Genomic DNA, 8,637 nt, shown 5'->3' on the forward strand with positions numbered 1-8,637 from the left:
TGTGCAAAGACTGGCAATATGAGCAGGCAGAGTCAGAATATAGTTCATCATGAAAGTGAACTCCAAGAAGCCTGGGACAGTGAGAGAAAAGAGCGTGGACAAGTCAAGTTATCCTGCTGTCCTTGGTGACCTCTCCTTCTTGACAAAACAAGCTGAGAAACCCACCATGAATATGTCATCTGACAGTCATTCACTGCTGGCGATTAGAAGTCTCAGGGTAGCCATCGGACATACAAGGAGTACCTCATCAGAGCCAGGCTCAGAATGTTGGTTCTGTTATAGATCAAGTTCAGCCTGGGGGTGCTGATGGCCTTTGAGTGGGAAATTGCTTTGTTGTGCACTGGGCACAACAGGATGCTGGGTGGCCCTGCCTCTCCTACTTGTTGCCAAATGCCCCGGTTGCTATGACAAAAAAAAAAAAAATGTCCCCATACATTTCTGAAGCCTCCCTCTGGATGGTGCTATGGTAGACGGAGAACCACTGATCCCAGAGAAAGTTTTCAAATAGGCAGTTGCCTGCTAGACAGTCACACCAAGGTTATTTCAGTGACTGGCACGGGGGTCCACCACCACACTCTAAGCCTACATTCAAACGTTTTTTTAGAAAAAAAACTATTTAAACATTCGATTTCACAGAAGCAAGAACCCTCACTAAATGAACAGAAACTTCCAAACAAAACCCTAAGCCATTAAAACATATAATCAATTATTGTCTTTAGCATTATGTTGCCAAAAGTTAATAATACCATTAGCCTGTCATGATGAAAAATGAAAAGATTGCTGGTAATATGTGGGTCTTGATAAAAAATGAAAAGATTGCTGGTAATATGTGAGTCTTGCCAAACACATGTGACCTAAGTCATAAAGAGCATAGTCTAGAAATCAACCTCCTCTACAGCCTCGATCGTCCCCTTCAGTCTTCCTTTAGCCTCTGAGCCTTCACCTGTTTGTTGATGTCCACTGGTTTCTAAGTGTTTTATGTTTTCAAATTGTCTGCTATGTACATGTCCAGGGTTTGCTTGTATTACTCTGACTTGCCTTCTACATCTACACAGAATTTTCTCAACTTCTCTTTGTTTTGTCAAGAATGGCTGCATCCCACCTTTTCTTGAAGTGATATAGTACTCATGGTGTGGATATACCACATCTTCTTGATCCAGGCCATAAGTGGACATTTGACAACTTCCATGTACAGGCTATTGTGATTAGTGCTGCTGTGACACTGGGAACTGTGGCTTTCTGCATGGATGGCTTTGTCGTCTTTGGAGGTCTGCCCAAGAGTGGGAATGGTGGGTTGAATGGTGCTTCCATTCTGGGCTTCGTAAAGTAAGACCAGATGGCTGTCATAAAGGTTACACGGGTTTAAGCTCCCACCAACAGTTTTGGAAGCGGGTCCTTTTTTGCCTGGAAAGGTCCAGCACTTGCCAGTGAGGTCTTTTTAATGTGTGCCATCCTCACAGGCATGAAAATGTATGTTATTGTGGTTTTCACCTGCATCTCTCTTTGGGGAACAATGAGGGACATTTTTCATCATGTATTGGCCTTCTGGCCATCTTTGATGAATTGTCTGTTCCTATCTTCTGCCCATACTAAATGAGCTGTGTGTGTTTATACCTCTTGCATATTAACCCCTTGCTACTTACATAGTGTGTGATTATTTTCCCCCATTTAATAAGGGGTCTTTTTAAGTGTCTCATATTTCCTTCTGCTGTATAAATGGTTTTAAATTTGAGGTAATGCCAATGGTTTATTTTTGGTTTTGGTTCCTTGCCATCGGGATTGAGTCACCAAAGAAATCTTTATCATCGATATCATGGAATATATCGCCATGTTTTCTTCTACATGTTTTATTATTTCAGGTGTTATATCTAAATCTTTAATCCACTGGGAGTTTATTTTTGTGTATGGAGCTAGTAAGTGATCTTTCTTTTAAGTGTGACTTTCCAATTTTTCCAGCACCATTTACTAGAGACTGTCCTTTTCCCAGTGTATGGTCATAGCTGCTTTATCACAAATTACATCACTGGCATCACTGCCTGACCGTCAACAACTCCTGCCTCCAGCATGCCAGGATCACCCACTTTGCTGCTGCCTCTGGTGTGGTCCACCAGACCCTAGCAGGTGCCACTGGCTGCTGGTGCTGCCTCCTTCAGCATCACCACCTGTGATCACCTCAAGCTGCCACCGTGAGCTGGGTCCTGATCCACCACTGATTGGTGTGGCTCCAGCTGCAGGCTCTTACCAAAGGGCCTGCCGTGCATAAGCAGCTGACGGTTTGGACTCCTGGATACTGCAGACACTATCTGGGGTAGGATGAATGGTCACTAATTGCCTGGAAACTCCTTTCTCTCTTCCTCCCCCAATAACCCCTTTGAAAATAATCCCTGTTGTTGTTGCAATGAGTCTGTGTCACATCTTGCAGTTGTCAGTGCACAGGTGAGGACCCACAAACCATGACATCCCCCAGGTTTTGCATGGTTTCAGTTCTATTTTCATTTCCAGCACAGTCTTATCCGGAGGTGTTTGTTCTTGTTATGAACAGGTACCTGAGTTCTAGTATACTCAAAATGTTCTTTGTTATTTGGGTTGTAGTCCTGGGGTGGGGTTGGCAGGTGTTTTGAATATCTCAGTCTTGCTTGCTTTGAGTAGTTGCTGTGTTACTGAGGAGATGCAAGAGATTCTAATTCCTCCCCACCCCCCAGGCACCAGCTGTTTTATATTGAGACCGTCGGCTCAAGCCGGTAATCCTGACTCTGGACTTCCAGCCCGGCAGTTCTCCGACAGTGCACCCCCCTGTACTGGGTGCCGACTTCCACATCCTCTTATCCAGTGCAGTGTCAGGTCCTAGGGGACCCTGATACTGGTGCGCAGCCAAGCCAAAAACTGTGGGGGCTCTAACTTCTCCCTCTTGTAGGTTGTCCTGCCTCTGTAGAACTATAAACAGGGCTCCCTTAAGGCTTTCCCTACCCAGCTCCCTTGTGCTGGTGTATGCGGGCTGCTTTTTGGTTTTGTTCTACTGCAATCTAGTTCTAAGCATATGGAGAAGGTGGTTCTGGTATCCTTACTCTGCCATTGTCTTGCCTGATTCCCCAAGAATATGGGAGAATTGAGATGAAATTTAGGGGTAAGTTGCTCTGACACTTGTTAGCAACCTTTCATACATCCTTGCCATTTGTGACAATATGGAGCTGAAAAGGATCATGTTAGCCAAAATTAGTCAGAAGGAAAAAGATAAATATCGGATGGTCTCACCTATACGTGGAATAGAGAGAAACCAAACATAAGATGAAGGAAAAGTGGAGACTGAAGCTGACCACAGAAAACTGAGGCACTCAGCACAGAAGGGAAGGAAAGGGGCAAGCCAGAGGAGGGATGAGCACCAGGGAACACCGTCATGGCTCATGGGCAATATGGTGGTGGGAGAACTATATGGACTGCGACAATGCAAGAAAAAAGATTAATAAAGAAAAAAGAAAGTACTGGTTACACAGTTCATTTAGGTTGAATACATTTTGTGAGCTGGTACTAAATAATCATTCCTTGTGCTGGTTGGTAGAGCAAAGGCCAGAAAATGTTGACATTCAAACTAGAGGTAGCTGGCAGATAGCAGAGGCAAATGTTACTGCATATGCATCTGTGCCAATAAAAACACTAAGTCATTGAACACATGAACACCTCTTGTGGAAGGAGAGCAGATTAAGGTATAGTCTGCAGCTGGTGTGTATGGTCCAGAAGGGAGGTACCTACCATTGGGAAGCTGGAAGGAGTGAGAGAAGATTGGTCATGAGTAGCACTCACTGCTCTTGGAAAGGAGAAGGGTAGGAGAGAAAGAAGGTCAGGTTGATTCTCCATCCATCTCTCATCCTCCCCAGTGAGCCCCTGAGAAAACTTAAGAATTCCTAAAGAGAAAAGGAAAAGCCATGCAAAAAGGCAAGGCTAAAAAAATGCAAAAGAGGTACTTCCATTAAGGTCAATTGTTTGAGATAGAGAATACTCACAAAGAAGAGTGCAAGCTGGAGGTGAGTGAGAGAGTTATCCTCAAAGAAAATCAGATTATTACAATACTTATATGCCCAGGACACTGGTTAAGCATTTACAACAGTTCTTACCTTTAGGAAGTACAATTAAGAGCTTAGTATCAACTCTTCCGTGGTTAGCAAGTTGGTCTTTCTCTTCAAGCAAGAACTCGTTCTGAAAGCTAAAAATTATTTTATTAACATAATGTTTAAAGTTGATTTAAATGCAGATTTATGGTAACTGAAAAAAATTCAAACATAAATGTGCTATTGTAAATAATGACATATGTGCATATAAATTACAAATAAAAAATTTTTAATAGGGAGTTATTTGGTAAATTTTTCATTTATTTGTATTGATGTAATAGGATTCTTTTGTGTCACTAAGTAATTACATAAGCACAGGCTGCTGGCATGGTACAGCATTCCTAAACTGGGGTCTTGGCTCAAAATGATAACATTTTAGATGATTTTTGTTTTGCCTAAGAAGGGATCAATCTCTCAAGTTTTCTGTGCTTGCATTCCTTTCTCTCAGAAAACCAGGTCTTGTCTAGGTGATTGACATGCTTTTTTCCGGTGTTAAAATTGTAATAAAGTAACAAATGCCCTCAAACAACCAAGAGATCAAAGCTTGGTGAACAGGTCTGAAAAAATCATAAAAGCGTATCTTGAAAAAGAAAAGAGGAAATGAAAGGGGAAAGGAATAAAGGGATGGAGCACCTATAGGTACTTTTCTTCTCTACTCAGCATATTCCAGGTATTATCTTAATTATCTTCACAAGACCTTGAGGTCTGAGTGATGTGTGGGTGGACATTTAACAACTGGCTCCTTTTTCTTGCTCACCCCTCTCCCAGACAAAGTACCTGCCTTGCAGAATTAGCTCTCAGCATGGTCAATTTCATGGTATCCACAGGGACTCACTGAACTCACAGCAGAAGAGAAGAGCACAAGGCTAGGATGGGGTGGCCGGTGGTGCCCTGCCAGCACACCACTGAAGCTATTAACATCCTTTTTTACAGATTAGGAAACTGTGAAATGATGTGCCAAGAACACATATTTAGCAACAGGAGTACACAAAGTACAAATAGCTCCTGCTCTAACCCCAGGCCCAGGTGTCCCAGGTGGGCTGCACACACATCGCCACCGTCTTCCCTAGGAATCAGCCTGGAATTTGGGAAGTCAGTGAGCTGCTGCCTTGGAAAAAAGGAATGCTAACCTAAGAAAACAGAACACAAATATTCCCCAACAGCAGAATCACTGCCCGCAAGATGAACAATGGGCCTGAAACTGTACTCAACATACAGCTGACTTCCCCACTACAGGTGTCTTTGCTCTGCAAGAGCACATTTCCAGAGGCTGAGGAAGAGACTGCAGAATGCATGTGCATGGCATGGGAAATGTAAGTGCAACACACCAATAATCCCATTTTCCTAGAACCAAGCTCATCAGAAATCTTAATTATTGCTTATAAATATGTATGGTTTATTTTCATAAACTTGAGTGCCATATATCAGCATTATTTAAGAAAATATCTTTAGAATAAGGAGTCTTAATAAATCACTCTCCAGACTTCTAAAGATCCTACTTAGGTCACCTACATAGGTCAGAAACTCTGAGCTAGCACTAACCTCTAAATAGTGAATAACAGCGCAGTGACAAGTCTTTTTAGCACTTTGTTTTAGCTGCATCCTTAAGAATAAATTTCTGCTAAGGAATGCTGTTTTAATTTATTATTGATTGATCATTCAATTTCTTTTAAAATATTTTGGTAAAGTTCTGTCCTTTCTTTGAAAAACTCCAAGAAAAATTTCTATATTAACATGAAATAATGCAATCCCTGAAATATTCAGCTTCCCAGGCTGACCCTGCTATATAAATATTATGTTTTAAAAAATACACATCTGTATGTATCTCCTCCCCGCTTTTTCTGCTTATCAGTAAACTCAATGAAACTACAAATAAAGACAAAATAACTCTTAAAACATTTTACTGAATTTTACATAGTGGGATTCACAAATCATCACTGGATACCTGCTAGTTTCAAATGCACTTACTTTTTTGATAAAGGTACAAATAGTGTTATACCAATATAAAGCCCGGCCTTCTCATGGCTGGTTAGAAACCAATGGAAAGCCAAAGTGCTGTTAGGAAAATCTCATGTCTAACAGGGCTTACTGAAGAAGCTGTTCCCTCAACTTCTTGAATTCTCTTCTCTCCACCCTTTTTCCATCCTGACTGAGTTTTGCTCCTGACCTGGACTGCAGTTTAATGATCATTTTCTCAAGGAAGAACCCCCAGATTAGGTACCTTTCCTACTTGGCACCAAATCTGTGATAGACAGCTCTGACATTTCCTTCAGGATACCCTGGTTTTTTGTTTTGTTGTTGTTGTTGTTGTTTGTGTTTTGGTCTGCAGCACACATGTAAGAGTTTTATTAAAAGTAGCATATATGGGCCCTCCCTGGCGGTGCAGTGGGTTAAAGCACAGCACTAAGAAGCTAAAGTCACGTCAGCATAGTTCGATCCCTGCCCCAGAGGTGATCCACGTGACGTGGCAGACCTCTCCTGACCCGCTCATTGCTCCCCTCAACAGTGTACTTCAGGATCTGCCTGTTCTGCTCCCCACTCTGTCTCTGGTAAAGCCTCTCACCACCCCTGCACCTCTGGCCTGTACCCCAGTTCTGTATGTATAAGTAAATAAATCTTAAAAAAATAGTAGCACATATGCAAGTCTTTTATTAAGAGTATTGATTGTTTAAATAAAAAGCACATGTGAATGAATGAATGTCTACTATGAATGTGTACTGCAACTCACCCAGAATTATTTTATGAGTACTTTATACACCTTTGTTATGACAGTTGGGGCAAACAGCATTACAAATGAGAATAATTAGAAAGGCATGTATTTAATAACATTATCTAGAAACTTCCTCTCTTCCCTTTCCTTATTTTTTTTTAAAGATTTATTTATTTATTCCTACAGAACTGGGGTACAGGCCAGAGATGTGAAGGGTGAGAGGATTCACCAGAGAGAGAGTGGGGAGCAGAACAGGCAGATCGACGAAATACACTGCTGAGGAGAGGCCGGTCAGGAGAGGTCTGCCACGCCATGTGGATCTCCTCCGGGGCAGGCGGGAATCGAACTCATGCGGAACTGGCTTTGGCTTCTCAGTGCAGTGCTTTAACCCGCTGTGCCACCAGGGAGGGCCCCTTTCCTTATTTTTAATAATATAAAACTAGGGAAAAACACTCTCATCTTTGCTCACCTTGCATACATGTATGAAAATACCAGTATATTTGTATGTATTTATATTCTGTTTTTAAGCTTCCATCTTTTTTTTTCCTTTAAGATTTATTTATTTATGCTTACAGAACTGGGGTACAAGCCAGAGGTGCAGGGGCGGTGAGAGGCTTCACTAGAGACAGAGTGGGGAGCAGAACAGGCAGATCCATGAAGTACAGAGCTGAGGGGTGCAGCGGGCAGGTCAGGAGAGGTCTGCCATGCCATGTGGATCAACTCTGGGGCAGGGATCGAACTCGTGCTGAAGTGACTTTTAGCTTCTTAGTGCTGTGTTTTAACTCACTGCACCACCAGGGAGGGCCCTAAGCTTCCATCTTTAAGGAAAACTTATTACTGGACCCCACATGTCCATCGCTCTACTTTGTCTTGGCTTCTACTGCCTGTCTTGCCTCCAACTAAGTAACTGCTAAATTCTGAAGATGATCAGGTAGAATGAACAAGGAGAAATGTTGGGCCTTGTGGCCATGATTCAAGATCTCTGGGTAGATACCTAAGAGAGGAATTGTTGGGTCATATGGAAGCTAGCTGTTTGAGAAACCTCTAAACAGCTTTCCATAGTGTTTGGGCCAGTTTGCATTGCCACCAGCAGCATAGAGAGTTCCTTTATCTTCACATCCTTGTCAACATTTGTTGTTGCTAGTTTTCTTTAATATGTGCAATTCTCACTAGGGTGAGATGGTATCTCATTGTGATTTTGATTTGCATCTCCCTTATTACAAGTGATGTTGAACATTTTTTCATATGCTTGTTGGCCATCTGCATTTCCTCTTTGGAGAAATATCTTTTTCGCTCTTCTGCCCATTTTTTGATTGGATTGTTCACTTTGTTTTTGCTGAGTTTCATCAGCTCTTTGTAGATCTTTATGAACAGTCCCTTATCATTAGTAATTTTCTCCCAACCAGTGGAATATTACTGAGCAACCAAAAAAGATAAGTGCATACTATTTGCAGCAACATGGATGGAGCTGGAAGGGATCATGATCAGTGAATTAAGCCAGACAGAAAAAGAAAAATACCAAATGGTTTTACTTTTAGGAGGAATATAAGGGATTAGGAAAAAACAAAAGTAATTATAATAAAGTAAAAATCAAAGTCAACAAACAACTATAAATCAGAGACATTCTGTAGGGGAAGAGGAAAGGGAAGTAAGATCAAGACAGGGTTTAGAAGAATACAAGGGTGATGGGGATGGCACCCGGGTGAAGTGGTGGTGGGAAGTCCACAGGGACTACAAACCGAGATGAAAAAGCATACATTGTACAAAAATAAAGAACAATGTAAAAAATATATACAATTAGGCCCTCCCTGGTGGTACAGCGGG

The 8,637-nt window shown here is 41.9% G+C and overlaps 1 long non-coding RNA gene across 1 annotated transcript in view; it reads right to left on the reverse strand.

Annotated features, from left to right (window-relative positions):
- The window catches only part of LOC105854237, a 135,286-nt gene that overhangs the window by 2,580 nt on the left and 124,069 nt on the right, over positions 1-8,637 (reverse strand). Inside the window, exon 5 of the long non-coding RNA XR_001145939.1 lies at positions 4,110-4,198. This is a non-coding gene — a long non-coding RNA (uncharacterized LOC105854237). The remainder of the gene's footprint in view (positions 1-4,109; positions 4,199-8,637) is intronic.

The sequence above is a fragment of the Condylura cristata genome, unplaced genomic scaffold (assembly GCF_000260355.1).
Source record: "Condylura cristata isolate star-nosed mole 26May11 unplaced genomic scaffold, ConCri1.0 scaffold00030, whole genome shotgun sequence".
In the NCBI taxonomy this organism is placed as follows: Eukaryota; Metazoa; Chordata; class Mammalia; order Eulipotyphla; family Talpidae; genus Condylura; species Condylura cristata.